This window comes from Protopterus annectens, chromosome 2.part0 (genome assembly GCF_019279795.1).
Source record: "Protopterus annectens isolate FY-2018-M chromosome 2.part0, PAN1.0, whole genome shotgun sequence".
Lineage (NCBI taxonomy): Eukaryota > Metazoa > Chordata > Ceratodontiformes > Protopteridae > Protopterus > Protopterus annectens.
Window position 1 is genome coordinate 182,549,904 of NC_056728.1, and position 16,847 is coordinate 182,566,750.

Here is a 16,847-nt window from a genome sequence, read left to right on the forward strand (position 1 = left end):
ACCAGAACCATTTGTCATTTGGCTATTTTTGTCACTAAATTCTTTTGCTTTCATTCTCTGTATTCTGAAATTGCTTCAATAAGCCATCCAGCTACCGATCTTCCAAAAAAGCGTAAAGATAGAGACAGAGACAGACCGCATAGGTCCAAAACTGCCGATGATGCTTCCGTTAAGCTAGTTGCCAGTCTGCTGGTACTCAGTGAGGTGCCTTTGCAGCCCCTGATGCCCACTTCTACAGATTCACAGGCCTCCGCTGAGACCCATTCAGAGTCCTGGTATGCCACGAGATGCTTCTTCGACTATGGAACCTGCAGATGTCTCTACCTTGGATGGATCCGGAGCCACTGTGCAGGCACCGGGTTCTGAGGGTGCATTCCTACCTACTGATGTTCACATTAAACCGACAACTTAATTTTCAGCTAAAACTACTTAGTTCCTCAGGCCCAGAGTACTCACTACGCCTAGAAAGCCCATGACCAAAGCGCATGCTCAAGCTCCCATGCCACAAAAACAAATGCTTAGAATGGCTGAAGACCTTATCACCCTAATAAGGGGAAGCCAGCCTTCCCCTGCTAAGAGACAAAGGATTGAGTTTCTTTCTGATTCTACAGACCAGGAGTCCGATGACTCTAACCCTTCTGATTACAAGGACATACCCTTATCAACCTTTGAGGATTCAGATGCAGAGGAATCTATTCCCTCTGCCTCCCCTCCAGAGGATTTTTCTTTTGGTGAAACCTTGCATACTTTAAGAGAACATTTCTGCAGGGAATGCCAGGACTATCCTCAGTCCAAAAAGAGACTCAGAGAATTTTTAGAGTTGCCTCAGCACAGACCTCTAGCTATACCCCCTGTCCTGGATGTTGTAGATGATGTCTTCATGGAATCCAGCCTTACTTTAGACACTTTACCACCGGCCCCTAGAAAACCTGACAGGTACTACAGAGTACCTGATTCTCACAAATTTCTCTTTACGAATCCTACTGTGGATCCAGAGACCATTTCCCAGGGACCTAACGGTATTAAGGCTACTACAGCCAAAAAACTTACTCCTTCAGACAAGGATTCCAGAGCTTTAGACAGATGGGTACGAAGGTATGTACCTCTGCAACTCTTGCCATCCCGACATTGAATTGCCAGTTTCACATGTTGAAGTACCAGCAACATATTATGGAACCAATTAAACAAAAAATTGTGTTATTTCCAGATTGTACAGAAAATAAAGATTTACAAAAGTTAATGCATTCTGCAAACCAAGTTAGCAAGCATACTTTGCAGTGTGGCTTTGATGCCCTAGAACCATCTTGCAGGGCTGCAGTCACTGGGTCTGTACTGAGAAGGCATGCTTGGCTGAAGGAACAAACCTTGCCAGACCATGTCAAATCAAAATTACTAGACGCTCCTTTAATTCAGGACTGTTTGTTTGGCACCAAAGCAGAAGAGGTTCTTAAAGATGGAAGAAAAAGCTAAATCTATGCAAACTGTTAAAGAATTCTTACAAGTGCAGCCACCTAGATTCAGTAGGCATTGGCCTTCTAAAGACTGGTCCTTTCCAGCCCCTTCCAGGCCTTCTCAGTCCAAAAACAGGGGAACCAGGCCACCAAGACTACTATCTCAGGGTATGCAGAGATCTAAACAATGGAGTGCTCCCACTTCAAAAACAGGGAATGGTAAGCCACCCCTTATGGAAAATGTTCACAATGACTTTTCAGTTATCCTTCCCAGCCCTGCCCAACTACTTACACCCCTAGGAGGAAAACTTGCCCTTCATGCCAAAAACTGGATGCCCATTACTAAGGACTGATGGGTTCTAAACATTGTATCCCAGGGGTACAGATTCTACTTCCATTCACTGCCAACCCCAAGCGGGTTTCCAGACATTCCTCCAAACCAGTGAGCAGTGGCTCAAAATCAAGTACATTCCCTGCTCAATATCAGAGCCATTCAACCTGTTCCACTACAACAAAGGGGACAGGGTTTCTAATCCAGACTGTACCTGGTGCCTAGAAAAGAGGACTCTTGGTGCCCCATCCTGGATCTATCAATTCTCAACACTTTTCTGGTGGTCCCAAAATTCATAATGCTTACCCTGCAACAGCTTCTCCCTGTGCTAGCCAAGGATGCCTGGTTAGTCACTCTAGACTTAAAAGAAGCTTATCTGCACATCCCCATAAGGGTGTCTTGCAGGAAATATCTACACATCAGGGCAGGGTCTATGCACTATCAGTTCTCTGCACTTCCCTTTGGCTTATCGACTGCTCCCAGAGTATTCACAAAGTGCCTGCCTCCAGCCATTGCATACTGCAGGCAGAGAAATATCCAAATTTTCCCATACTTGGATGACTGCCTGATTCAGGTGGACAGTCAGGAATTGCTACTTCAGCACCTGGCATTTGTAAAAACACTCCTATCTTCATTGGGGTACACCATCAATGAAAAGAAATCCCAACTGGTGCCTAGTCAAAAAATTGTATTTCTGGGAGCAAGCTTGAACACAACTTCCCAGATGGCATTTCTCACTCCAGAAAAACAGGTCTATTTGAACAACTACTTCAAGCAAATGGCCACCAAAACCCAGCTATCTGCAAGGAAAATACTGCAAGCCCTAGGGTTCATGGCCTCATGCAGTCTGCTAATTCCATATGCAAGACTGCATATGAGGAAACTTCAGTGGTACTTAAAAAGTCTTTGGTGCCAACATTCCCAGGACCTGGAAACAGTCATTCCTATCATACCTTGTCTAAGGGCAGAGTTCCTTTGGTGGGCAGAAACATGCAACCACAACAAGGGACTGCCTTTCACTCATCCCCTCGCCATCCAAATCCTGACCACAGATGCATCAGACTATGCATGGGGGGCTCACATGGCAGGTAAATGCATTCAGGGCAAGTGGAGCCCAGGACAAATCAAAAAGAGATGTTAGCTGTACAATATTCTCTGACAGTCTTCAAATACCTAATCTTTCCAGGACAACTGCTGATAAAAACAGACAACACCACAGTTACGAGGTACATAAACAAGCAGGGGGCAACCCATTCTTATCCACTCTGCAGGTTAGCCATGGCCCTGTGGAACACAGCCTTGAGCAACTAATTGCATCTACAAGCTCAGTTCCTGCCAGGCAAAGAGAATTCACTGGCAGACGACTTAAGCAGAAATCTCCTGGACCCACACAAGTGGAAATTGGAGCCCAACACCTTCAAACTTCTAATCCAGAGCAAATTTTGCACCAGGAACCCTCACAGCAGGGCCTGAAGGGTGGATGCCTTATCCTTCAAATGGGAAAACTTCTCAATTTATGCCTTTCCACCTCTGCCCCTCCTCTCAAAGGTACTACTCAAGCTCAGACAGAACAGCCCAAGGGCAATTCTTATTGCCCTAGACTGGCCACACCAGCACTGGTACCCACTCTTACGCAATCTGACAACAGTGCCACCCTGGCACCTTCATCAGACACCTTCCCTGCTGTCTCAGCAGGAGGAACAGATTTTGCATCCACAGATGCAAACCCTAAACCTTCCAAGAACCAAAAAAACACAAAACAATGAAAAACAATGAAAAATAAAGAAAAACGAAGTTCAAGCCGACAAAGATTTATTAGCAACAACTAAATAACCACCATTGACCTAGGTGTCATCCTAAATTATCGGACTTCTTGCAGCCTGGCTTATCCCCTGAATACTCCACCAGCAACCCTCAGCAAACAGGTGCTGGAAGTCATTCTTGAGGCCAGAAGGCCTAGTACTAGGAAATCCTATGCTGAAAAGTGGAAAAGATATTGTTCTTGGAATCAGTTTCAAGGAAAGGACACAACTGTGCCCTCCTTACCTGAAATCCTTGATTACCTAGCAGAGCTACTCTAGAACTAGAGGCCTATCCTTCTCCTCCATTAAGATTCATGCCTCTGCCATCTCAGCTCATTATAATACTGAGCCATCTCTATTCTCTCACCCTCTCAACAAACAATTCCTGAGAGGGGCTAACAATTTAAGGTCCCCTAGGAGAGCATCCGCCCCTGCCTGGAACCTTAACTCTGGATTGGAAAAGCTCATGCTTCCCCCTTTTGAACCTGTGGCTTCAGCAGAGTTAAAATTCCTTTCTTGGAAAAACAGCCTTGCTTTTAGCCATAACCTCAGCTAGAAGAGTGTCTGAGTTACAGGCACTAATGGTTGTGGAACCCTTCATTATTTTCCATGCTGACAGGGTTTCCCTCAGGACTAACCCATCCTTTATGCCTAAGGTGGTGTCCAGTGTGGCTCTAAACCAAGCCATCCATTTGCTAACCTCTTCCTTAATCCTCGGAATGAAGGAGAAGGGATCCTGCACTCCTTGGATGTGCACAGACAGCTCAAGTTCTACCTGGACAGGACTAAACCTTTCAGAAAATCTGACCAGCTGCTAGTCAGCTTTGCTACAGGGGCAGAAGGCAAGGCCATTTCAAAGCAAACCATTTCCAAATGGATAACACACTGCATACATTTCTGCTACAAGCACCATAGAAAACCTACCCCACAGGGGATCAGAACACATCCACCTCTACAGCATTTCTCAGGGGACTCCCTACCAGGGACATTCTGGAAGCTGCAACCTGGAGTTCTGTACACACCTTCACCAAGCATTACCACTTACCTATTTTTTTCTAAATCCAGAGCTGGTTTGCTACACCAGTCTTAAAGGGCCTGCTAGCCAGCCCTTACTCCTCTTGACTGCCTCCACCCTTCCTCAGCTTTGGGAATCAACCCAAGTGTGATGACTGCATCAGTGAAACATGAAGAACATAGTACAATTGTGTAAACTTACCATAAATGTAGATGTTCGAGTGTATTCACTGTTGCAGTCCTGGTTTCCCTCCCTCCAGCTCCCTGTTTTTCTCTAGCCTTACTACCTATCCTCTATATGGCCATTTTTTATGGCAGCGGTATTTACTTTTTACTGATGGTGTTCTTCGCCATATACTAGCTTCCTATTTGGGGGGCTCCTAACATCTGGGGCAAGAAAAACTGATGTAATGGTGTCAGCTGCCTGTTTTATACCCCTGACAACCTGACGTCATGGAAGAAGCGACAGCATCCGACGCAGAAATCCCAAGACTCTGGTATTCGGGCCGACTGAGGGCTACCTGCAGGCAGATAACCCAAGTGTGATGACTGCAACAGTGAATACACTCGAACATCTACATTTATGGTAAGTGTACTCAACTGTACTATTTATCTGTGTCTATGGTATGTCACACAGGCAGAGATGCTCTGCAAAGTAAGTGAGAAGTTAAGCTTAAAAAAGGTAGGTAGGCTTTCCCTTCCCTTGACTCCAAGGCAAGGAAATGAAAGTTTTAAAAAGTACACGGATTTTTTCTGGTACCTTCACAATGCTGGAATCGTATTGTATGGAAGAAACACAAGGAGTAAGTTAAACTGTAAGAGAGGACAGTTTTCTTTACTTATTCTGTTGGGAATGGTATTTAATCACTTGATGCTTGTTTATTCCTTTTATTGGGAATGGTGTTTAATCGTGTAATGCTTATTTAATCCTTTTATTGGGAATGGTATTTAATCATGTGATGCTTATTTAATTTATCTGTTGGGGGTGGTATTTAATCATGTGATGCTTGTTTATTTCTTCTGTTCGGAATGGTATTTAATCATGTGATGCTTGTTTATTTCTTCTGTTTGGAATGGTATTTAATCATTTGATGCTTGTTTAATTCCTCTGTTGGGAATGGTATTTAATCATGTGATGCTTGTTTAATTCCTCTATTGGGAATGGTATTTAATCATGTGATGCTTGTTTTCTTTTAAACTGTATTGTTAAATATGATATAATAATAGTTAATAATAATATTAATACAAGTTTTTGTGTGTGTGACAGATATATCAGTTTGACAAAAGCATGCTTATTATATTTTATTCGTGGTTATATTTTGGCTTTTTTGAACAATTTTTCTATACAGTGTTTGTTTTTATTGCCAGTTGTTTCAGTTGTTATTTTAATTGCTTTATACAAACCACAATTTGTTTAAGTCCTTTAAAAAATGACAGTCTTTATAACTGACATAATTCAGACAAGTTTGTGTGAAGCAGTATGGAAGCATACACTAGAATACAAATAAGGTTTATGGCACCCCAGTCCATCCAGGTATCAAATTAAAATATTGTATTACATCTTGTGTTGAAGTTAAAAATCAGTTAGTGACAAATTATTTTTTAGAGATAGAATTATTTATTATTTAAAATGGTACTTAAACTTGTATTTGTTATGTGTAACATTCATTTGCATTTGCTTTGTTCACTGTTTCATTTTATTGGAACTTCTCAGCAACATGTGACTTAACTATTCAGGATGTAAGCAAGGTTCTGGTTTGTAACTCATTCAGTTTTGAAAAAATCATATCGGAAGAGACAAAAATGCTCAACTTTTATAATAAAACGTTTTAAAGAGTTTGTACCCTGTGGAGGTTTTAGCAAAGCTTTTTTTTTTAAATAACCAGAACCAGGTCACCTAAGTATTACTCAGGTGAAAGAATATCAGGAGGAACCCTAGCTCGACTGATGGCTACTGTATGAGAAAACACATCTCCTGATATAGAAGGCAAATGAGTGAGTTTTAAATATACTAATTAGAATACCAACTGTTTTTGTTGATAGGGTGGCTTGTGATAATTCACTCCAAAATGTGTTTTTGTGGGATATTCTGTTGATATATGTAGGCAGCATATTGTTTTACAGCAATAACCTCCACTAATGACCTCCACTTTTGTAAATAGGCTGAATCTTCAATGGCCTTGAGTTAATTCTGTCACCAAAGATATATAAGCAGTTGATTGCCAGGGATTCCTGCACTTTCTTTCCTATAAACATTATTTTAATTTGCTGGACTAGTGATATGAAGTATGCACATGATGAAATATTCCTTGTCCCACTGGAAGAATGACTGGAGAAGTTATTGTCTACATGTGAACGGCAAAACTGTACATATAAATGGTAGTAACGGGGGAAAAACTTATTTGGCTGTGTCATCAATGCATAATTTTGATGATGTAAATGCTGGAGCATGTTAGTCCAGCAGTTATAAAACTTCAGAGCATGATATGACATTCCCACTTTTTGCTCTTATTTCCAAAATTCCTTTTATGACTCAAAACATTGACAGATTTTAGTAATTTGATTTGCTTCACATGGTCGACATTTCAGAATGTCGAAGACCATATGGCCAAGACCATATGATTGACATTCAAAATGTCGACCATGGAATAAAAAAAAAAAAAACGCAACAAAAACTTACCTTCACGCTGCTAGCAGGGGGTCTATGCCCCCTGCAACCCTGTGGGGGGCTCCACCCCCCACTCCCCGAAACTTAAATATACCGACTCTGAGATCGCACTGCAGTGTGGAAGATGAACAGTTTTCCATTCTGCACTGTACGGAGATGCCGGTTCTGCATGGCTGACATTTTGAATGTCGATAATATGGTCTTGGCCATATGGTCTTCAACATTCTGAAATATCGACCATGTGAAGGGAACACTGGTAATTATGTTGTAATTTTTTGCTTACGCCACAAGAGTTGATCTGAAGAGGGGGAAGACAGAGAGAGAGTTCTGAAAAGCATCAGTGAGCTATGCCAGCAAGTATTACAATAATCTGATTGCAGTGTTGCTATACATCTGTACATCTATGAATGCTGTTTCTTCAAAAAAATAATGACAGCACATGATTAGAGGGGTTGATTTAACACTGAGTGCAATGCTTAATGAATTAGTAAGTTATATGATGTTTCTGTATGTTGGAGATTTGCTCCCCAGGCCTCCGCTGCAAATGGACACTTGCTCTCCAGTCGGACTGTCCAAGTCAACAAATGTTAAATAAAATAAATAATTAGGTTATCATTTTGTTAAAGGTCTACCTGTAGAAGGGACATTCCACAGCTTTGGTACCATTAAAGCAATAAGGGTGAAGTAAGGATGTATAATTCAGTGTACGATTTAATAGAATGGACTGGGGCCCCAGGGCTAACAATCCTTGACATGGAATGTTCCATGCATTCTGTCCCAGGCTAGTACAGCATCTGCCATAGACTTGGGGTATCGCATTTTATCTAGTAGGTAATTGCGTAAATCAACTGCAGTAGACTCTGAAAGTTCAATGAAGTGAATACAATGGAACACATATGGGATTGTCGTAATTTGTTATCACACTGAGGTCATTCAAATGAATAATTTATAGAAATCACAGTCTGTGCATCACTTCAGTTGCAGTATGTCAGTTTGTTCAAGCTGAGAACATTTATTAATGTAAACAGTAATCAATGAAATCATTTCAGCTGATCTAGTGTTGTAATTACTTGTTATTTCACTGAATACCAACTGTGAAACACTTAACAATCAATGAAATTGCATCTGATAAGTTATTTTACACAAATAAACCAATACATGTCTGCTCATTCGCAGTGAAACAAATTGTCCAGGAAAGTAAAACTGCCACTTTTTTCCTGATTTAAGTACTATCTTTTCTGGCCTAAATTTTAAGTTTGGTTTAGTCTATTAACGTCAGATAAATCAATAAGTAATATTCAGTGTAGCAAGTTGTTTTTTGGAGCAGACACCCTCAAACACATTTGAAGGAAGGTTTGCTTAGCTAATATTTTACTGATTGTGTTTAGGTATTGTACACTTTTAGATGCAAATTGCTTTTTTATTTCTGCAGATGAAAACCTGACATTCAAACCCCAGTAGCATCAAAACTATTTTATGATAAAGTGTGAACATTATCACAAATTATACTCAACTGGGTATGATAATTACATTTCCTTTAAAAGTGCTGAATATGATGATTATTTTAGGTGCTTAATAAAAATATTGTTTGCAGTTTATTAATAGCTAGTAGCAAAGGATTATGTCTAAAGAACTATTTATATGAAACGTCCCTAATTTCCATACGTTCTTTATTTAATTATCGGTTACACTATACAGAAAGAAAAAAAATTAAATTAACACTGCCACCTTGCTTAATTACATGGCCTACATTTGATATTTATTTCTTCGATTTTTCCCTCTGTAAACCAGTAAGCCATTGCATATGCTGGGACATAGAGGTGTGTGTGTGTGTGTGTGTGTGTGTGTGTGTGTGTGTGTGTGTGTGTGTGTGTGTGTGTGTGTGTGTGTGTGTGTGTGTGTGTGTGTGTGTGTGTCTGTGTGTGTGTGTGTGTGTAAATCAAGTTCATGAGCCTATAGCATGCTGGGTCATAAGTGTGTGTGTATGTGTGTGTGTGTGTGTGTGTGTGTGTGTGTGTGTGTGTGTGTGTGTGTGTGTGTGTGTGTGTGTGTGTAGGGATAAACCAAATTCATGAGCGTATAGCATGTTGGGGCATAGGTGAGGGTGTGCTGGTAATCAGGTTTGAGCCCATAGTATGTTGGGACGTAGATGTGACTTTGTGAAAGTAGCCTCAAGGTCTTCCCAATTGCAATGCTGGAGCTGTAAATTTTGAGCTCATGATGAGATAAAAACAAGGGGTTGCTGTGGGAAAAGGCTGACCAAAACTTTTCATCTGTCATTGCATAGTGACAAAATCCTTACCCTTTCCTCCCTGAATGGTGTGTGAATTGATGTAGCCCTTTTTCTTTTCTGAATTACCAGAATCCTGGATCTACAAGGTAAGTCTTAACAGGGAAAATGGGAACAAAGTTAAGCAGGCAGGATCAAATCCCTGTAAAGGGAACACCTGCGTAGTTTATGTATCTTAATTATGAAAAGGAAAGTTGTAAGTATTTGAAGGAGTGGTTTCAGCTTATTAAAAATTGCTTGGTGAAGTATTTCTATTAAATGGAACTTATGATAAGAATAAATTAGAGAATTTGAAGGATATTATGGAAGAAAAGAAAAACATGGTAAGTGGGGAACAAGGAGCAGTATTTTATTCTTGGTATACTAAAGCTCTTAAAAAGAAAATAAATCAGCATTAAGGGGGTTACAGAATACTAATAAAAAGTTTCTACAACAGGTGAAAAAGGTTAAAAGGCAGTACAGGTCAGTAAAATGGATTCATTTACCCTCTTAGCAGGTTTGGAAGAAATTGGGTATGGCCAAAAAGAAGCGACTTCTAAAGAGGGTGATAATCATCCACTTGCTACTGCACCCCCACCCCCATATGTACTGGTATGGATGGCTCCTGTACAAGATTCTGCTGTTTCTCAAACCCCTGCATTTCAGACAACTGTCCAGTGGACACCAGGTCATTGCGGTATTGTTACATCTCAACCTAGTTCCCTTGTTCAGCCATCATCTTCAGGACTGGCATCAGCAATTGGGGAGATTTCATCTTCTTCTGCTCATTTCCAACAAGCCTCTACCTCTCCAACAGGAGCACTAACATTTGATACACCAGTAGCCCACCACACATGCTCACATGACAGGGTAGGACAACAGGTTGTTGCCTCTAGACAGGATACTTTGGCATCTCTTAGAGAAATATTGGGGGCTATTAATACAGAGCTTGTTCACTCTTGGACCCCTGCTGATTTGCATATTATGTCCTAACGTTTTCCAAATATTAGACAAGATCCGGTAATGTTGAGGGAGGAATTAAAAACTATAATATAATGTTATAACCCTACTATGACAGATTTAAACCAGCTGCTTTGGGTAGTCACTTCAGATGAAATAAGAAAACAGTTACAAGGAAAGCGTGAAATAACAGATTTTATTCTCCAGGGAATGCACTAACAAACAAAAAGACAGCATTGTTAAATACAATTACAGAAGTGTATCAAGTTAGGACAGATTGGTTTAAGATACAGGCATGTAAGCAAAATAAAGGGGAAGCCCCTGCAGGTTATTTGAGTTATCTTAAAGCAGTGTTCCCAAGATATTCAGGGATGCCATATCCAAAATAACAAGCTAAGCCAACTATTCCAGTTGCTTTTGTGCAGGGTCTGCAAGCCCCCTGTACAAAATCAAATAAAGCAAGTGCTTATAGACTGGCAGGGAAAGAACTTGGAGTCCTTACTAAGTGTTGCAAATCACCGTAATGACTACGTCAGAATAATAAAACAGAAATAAATCTTAATCCTTTGCTACCAATAGATCAAAGGGAACATGTGTTAGTGCAGAAATAAATTCAAAGAAAATTATTTTCCTGGTGAACACTGGAGCCACTATGTCTGTATTAAAAGTTATTTCAGATAGTCAGATACCAGTATCAAAACATAAAGTAAAGGCAGTTGGAGTAACAAATGCTACTGTTAATGTATTGTGGTTCAGAAACTATAACCATTTCTTTAGGACTGATTGAGGAAAGGCATTATTTCCTTTTGAGTACTACTGCACCGGTAAATTTGCTATTGAGAGACCTGTTATGCAAACTGGGTTGTATTATTTACTGTACCACCAGAAGGGGTGTAATTGGATGTTCTAACAGAATCAGAGGTGGAAGTTTTAGCAGTCTTAGCAAAAGATGAGAAACAGCCTGTTAAAGGCACACAGACAGCTGGAAAAGTGCTGCAGCAGGTACCTGCTAAGTTATGGGCTAAACATGCTAATGAGGTAGGTATATTAAAATCTGCAAAACCAGAAAAAATGAAATTGAATCCATCCAAACCCCTCCCTGGAGTCCCAGAGTATCCACTTAAACCAAAAGCAGAGCAGGGAATCAAACCTGTAATTCAGTCCTTGATACAACAAGGAATAATAGTGCCAGCTAAAAGCCCTTGTAATACTGGTGTTCTCCGTGTAAAGTAGCCAGAAAAGATACTTATAAATTTGGGCAGGATTTAAGGGCTGTAAACAATGCAGCATTAACGTTTCCTGTGGTCCAAAACCCAGCAACAGTACTGAGTCGCATACCACCTAAAGCAAAAATATTTTTCTGTGATAGATCTGTGTTCAGCATTCTTTTCTATACCCATCCACCCTGAAAGTCAGTTTCTGTTTTCCTTTACCTACAGTACAACAGTATACATGGGCACAGTTATCACAGGGATACACTGAATCTCCTTTATTGTTTTCTCAAATTCTAAAAAAAAAGATTTGGAAGAAGTGATTTTTTCCAGATAGATGTGTTAGTGCAATATGTAGATGGTTTACTAATAACATCTGATTCTTTTCAGCGGTGTCAGTAGGATACTCTGCATCTTTTAACTATCCTTGCAGAAAAATGACCTAACACATCGAGAGAAAGTTACAACCATGGTCATTTCAGGTACATTATCTTGTCCATCTGATGTCTCAGGGTAGCAAGCAGATGTTATCATCTAGTAATGAGGCAATAGCTAAAGCCCCACATCCAACTACTCAGAGTCATCTCAGATTTCTCTTATGTATGACAGGATATAGTAGACAGTATATTTCTAACTATGCAGAAATTGCTAAACCATTGACAAATCTTTTAAAACAGGATACATCAGAGCCCCTCCACTGGGGTATTGAAGAGGAAAATTCATTTCAGAATTTAAAGCAAGCTTTAGCTACTGCCCCAGTTTTGGGGTTACCAGATTATACAAAGACTTTCATTTTATTTTGTCATGAAAGAAACGGATGTGCTCTGGGTGTGCCTGCACAGAAACGTGGGGATAACTATCATCCATTAGCTTATTATAGTACAACACTTGATTCTGTTGCAAAGGGATTTCCACCATATTTAAGGGGTGGCCACTGCCACCATTCTAGTCAATCTTGTTCAGTCACTGATGTTTGGGCATGATCTTACAGTAGCTGTCCCTCATTCTATGTCATTTCTCTTACTTAAAATGAAAACTCAATCCCTCACGACTGCACATCTAACTAAATATAAACTTACTCTTCTCTCTGGTCCATCTGTTTCTTATATGCTGTCTTGTTCTAAATCCTACATATTTGTTACCTACTGTTGAGGATGTTGAAGAGCATGATTGTTTGTGTATTTCTGTCAAACGAATTATCTGCTTTCTCCTAGGAATGACTTAAAAGACACTCCTATACCCAATGCCAAAGTGGACTTATTTGTGGGTGGTTCCTGTGAAAGAGAGTGAAATGAAAATTTGGCCACAAGAGTATCTGCCTGCACCAGTAATTATGTTTTGCTTCAACAAAGATTAGAAAATGTATTTTCTGCCCAGGAAGCTGAGTTAGTGAATCTCGAAAGGTTCATAGGTTCATAGGTAGGTACTAGGCAATTGGCCCTAGGGCCTATATAAGCCTAGCCAAACGGTACCCTGTCTTTCACCACCCAAGAAAATTATTTCCTGTGCCCCTGTTGAGCAGAGCCACAGAAGTGATCCCCGGGGTGAATTTCCTATCTCCCAGCCAATCATCAAGATTTTTCTTGAAGAGTGCTAATGAGGAGCTTTGTTTGATATACATAGGTAGTTTGTTCCAGAGTATGGGACGTCTCTGGGACAGGAATCTATCCCTCCAGCATTTTCTGTTTATTGTGGTGACAAGGTTTAGGACCCTAGAGCATGTAACTCAGAGGGATTGGGATTTCTTTAAGTGGAGCATGTCCAACAGCTCTGTGTTTGACATAGCTTTATATGTTAGGCAGAGATCGCCTCTGAGTAGGCGATATGCAACGGAGTAAAGCTGGAGTTTTTTGAGATGGTCTGCGTAGGGCATATGTTCGAGGCCAGTAATCCTGTTTGTGAGGTATTTCTCCGGCCTTTCCAGTTGTTGTAGATGTCTTGTGAAGTACATACCAAAAGGGGCGTTGTACTCTGTAATGGGTCTAATGAGTTCATAGGTTCATAGGTTCATACTAGGCTATCTGCCCGAGGGCATTTACAAGACTAGCCCATCGTTTTGTGGCTTACGCCACCCCTTTAGTATGGGGAACTATACCCATTATTTTGCTGTGCCTCTGTCGAGCAGTGACACTGAGGTAATCCCTGGGGTATATCTGCGATCTCCCATCCATTGGTCAAGATTTCTCTTGAACAAGGCCAGCGAGGTGCTCTGCCTCACATGTACCGGGATTTTGTTCCACAGCATAGGGAGTCTTTGGGTGATGAATCTATCCCTCCAGCACGTCCTATTAATAGCCGTGTCGAGGTTTAAGTCTCCGCCCTTGTGACTCTGATGGATCTAGGTATGTTGAGGTGAAGCATATTCATCAAATCTGGGTTTGTCATGGCCTTGTATGTTAGGCAAAGGTCACCTCTGAGCAAGCGGTGCGACTGAATAGAGCTGGAGTTCTTTCAGTCGGGCAGCATAGGACAGATTTTTGAGACCCTTTATCCTTTTGGTGAGGAACTTTTGTGGCCTCTCCAGCTGCTGCAAGTGTCGGGTCAGATACATTCCGAATGGGGCATTGTACTCAGTCATTGGTCTGATGAGTGATGAGTAAAGGGAGACTATGACCTCCCTTGATCTAGATGAGAATCCCTTCATGATAAGGTGGGCAATGTAGAAGGTTTTCCTAACTACTTTAGCTACATGGGTGTCGAATGACAGACTACTATCAACCTGGGTCCCCAGGTCCCTGATAACTTCTTCTGTGCTCAGTGGATTGCCACCTATTTGGTAGCTAGGGGTAACCTTGTTTTTCCCGAAGGGTATGACTATGCATTTTTTGGCATTTAACTTTAGGCCGTGGCTCTGGCACCAGTTATCCGTTTCTGTGAGACCCTTCTGAAGGATATCTGTGTCAGATGTGTTTTCTACTATGGCGCCCAGTTTGCAGTCATCTGCAAACTTTGTCAGCCATAACCCTCCTGTGTTTGCTTGTACTTGGAAAAGTAGATGCCAAACAAGAGTGGGCCCAGGACTGAGCCCTGTGGGACACCACTTGTGACAGGCTTTGAGTCTGACATGGCGCCAGCAACTCTGACCCTGTGGGTTCTGTCACTCAGCCAGTTTGCAACCCATCTTGTGATGTATGGGTTAACATTTAAGCTGATGAGTTTTTCAATGATACCCGAGTGGGGTATTGTATCGAAGGCCTTAGCCAGATCGAGGTAGGCTGTATGGACTGCCTTTCCTCATCAATGGCTTTGGTGACTGTTTGAAAAAGTCAACCAAGTTTAAAAGGCATGATCTGCCTTTGACAAAGCCAAACTGGGTTGGATCCAAAGTCTGCAAATTCCCTATGTCTTTATTTATGAGGTCCATTATGATCCTCTCCATGGCTTTGCAGATAAGGCTTGTCAAGCTAATGGGCGGTAATTTCCAGGGTCTGTGGAGGCACCGCCTTTGTGAAGTGGGACCACAGTTGCAGTGCGCCACTCCTGGAGTGCGTATCCAGAGGTAAGACTTTGATTAAACAGCTGTCCTAGCTGTGGGTTTAATTCCTCATTGAGTTCGTGGAGCACACAGCCGGGGACACCATCAGGTCCCATGGATGCTGTGTTTTTGCTTTGGAGAGAGCAGTTCTCACTTGGGCGCTGGAGATGTTTGGGGGCTGCACTCGTTTGGTATAGATATCTCTCCTTTTGGGGGAGGGGAGAAGTTTGCACTGAACCTGTCAGCCAGTATGTTGGCAATGTCTGTAGGATCAGTAATCTTCACATCATTTTGAACTAGTTCTGAGCATATCTGGGAGTTTCCTCCTAGGTTTCTAACATAGCTAAAGAAGGCCTTATGATTGTCTTTTGAGTCTTTAGCTATTTTTCTCTCGAAATTTGCTTTGGATGATTTTATGAGAGCTCTTAGTTTTTACTTATAGTGATCAAGGGTGTCTTACCTTTTAAGGATTTTGCTCTATCTTGTAGTAGCTTCCTCCTTTTGTTGTAGAGTTTGTTTATGGCTGGGGTCCACCAGACTGGACGCTTGCCTTTGGTACAAAGAGTCTTTGTTTTGCTTGGGATTGCCTTATCCATGCAGTCCTGCAGGTGCTGGTAGAAGGCATTTGTAAGTGATTCAGCGGCTTGAGTATTGTTTTCCGGCTCGGGGGCCTTAAAGGAGACCACACTAGTCTTTAGAAGTGTGACGTCGGCTTTTGAGAAGTTCTTTACTGTGGTCTTTTTATTTCAGGTGCGGGTGGGATGAGGACCTCCAGCGAGATTAGTTGTGATCTGATCTCACCAGTGAGGGGTATACTTCGGTGTTGAACATTGTGCTCCCATGTTCGTGATGATGAGATCAAGTATGTTATCTCCTCTTGTGGGGATGGTGACTAGTTGTTCCATGGCATTTGAGTTTATGAATTCCAGGAACTTTTGGGCTAGGGTGTTTGGGCTTGAGTAGTGTTCCCAGTCTATATTAGGGTAATTGAAGTCACCTAGTATGATGGTGTTTGGTGATACATTTATCCCCTCTAGTGTTTTCAGGAAGGCCATGTGAGGTTCCTGAGTTTGTGAGGGTGGCCTGTAACATGCTACAATTTGCAGAGCAGTCTTGCCTATGGTTAATTGCACCTGGATGGTCTCCGATGCATCGTGCGTTGCCACCAGTCTTGAGGTGTGGGTGTCCTTGATGAATATGGATACCCCCCCTCCTTTCTTGGTATTGTCCGGATTTTGGGGCCGGAACGTGTGTGATGAGTAAAGGGGAACAATGACCTCTTTTTTCCTGGATGAGAAACCTTTTGTGATGAGGTGTGCCATGTAGAAGGATTTCCATACTACTGTAGCGATGTGATTATCAAAGGAGAGACCACTGCCCACCTGTGTCCCAAGGTCTCTTATCACACTTTTGGTGTTAAATAGGCTACCGCCTATGTGGTAGTTCATGGGTACAGAGTTTTTACCAAAAGGGATGACAATGCACTTTTTGACATTGAGCTTGAGGCCATGGCTTTGACACCAGGCATCTGTCTCAGTGAGGCCCTTTTGTAGGATGTCCATATCATTAGGAGGTTTGATTATGGCTCCTAGTTTGCAGTCATCTGTGAACTTTGTTAGCCAAAGACCTTCTGTGTTAGCCTGTACTTCAGAGAAGTAGATACCAA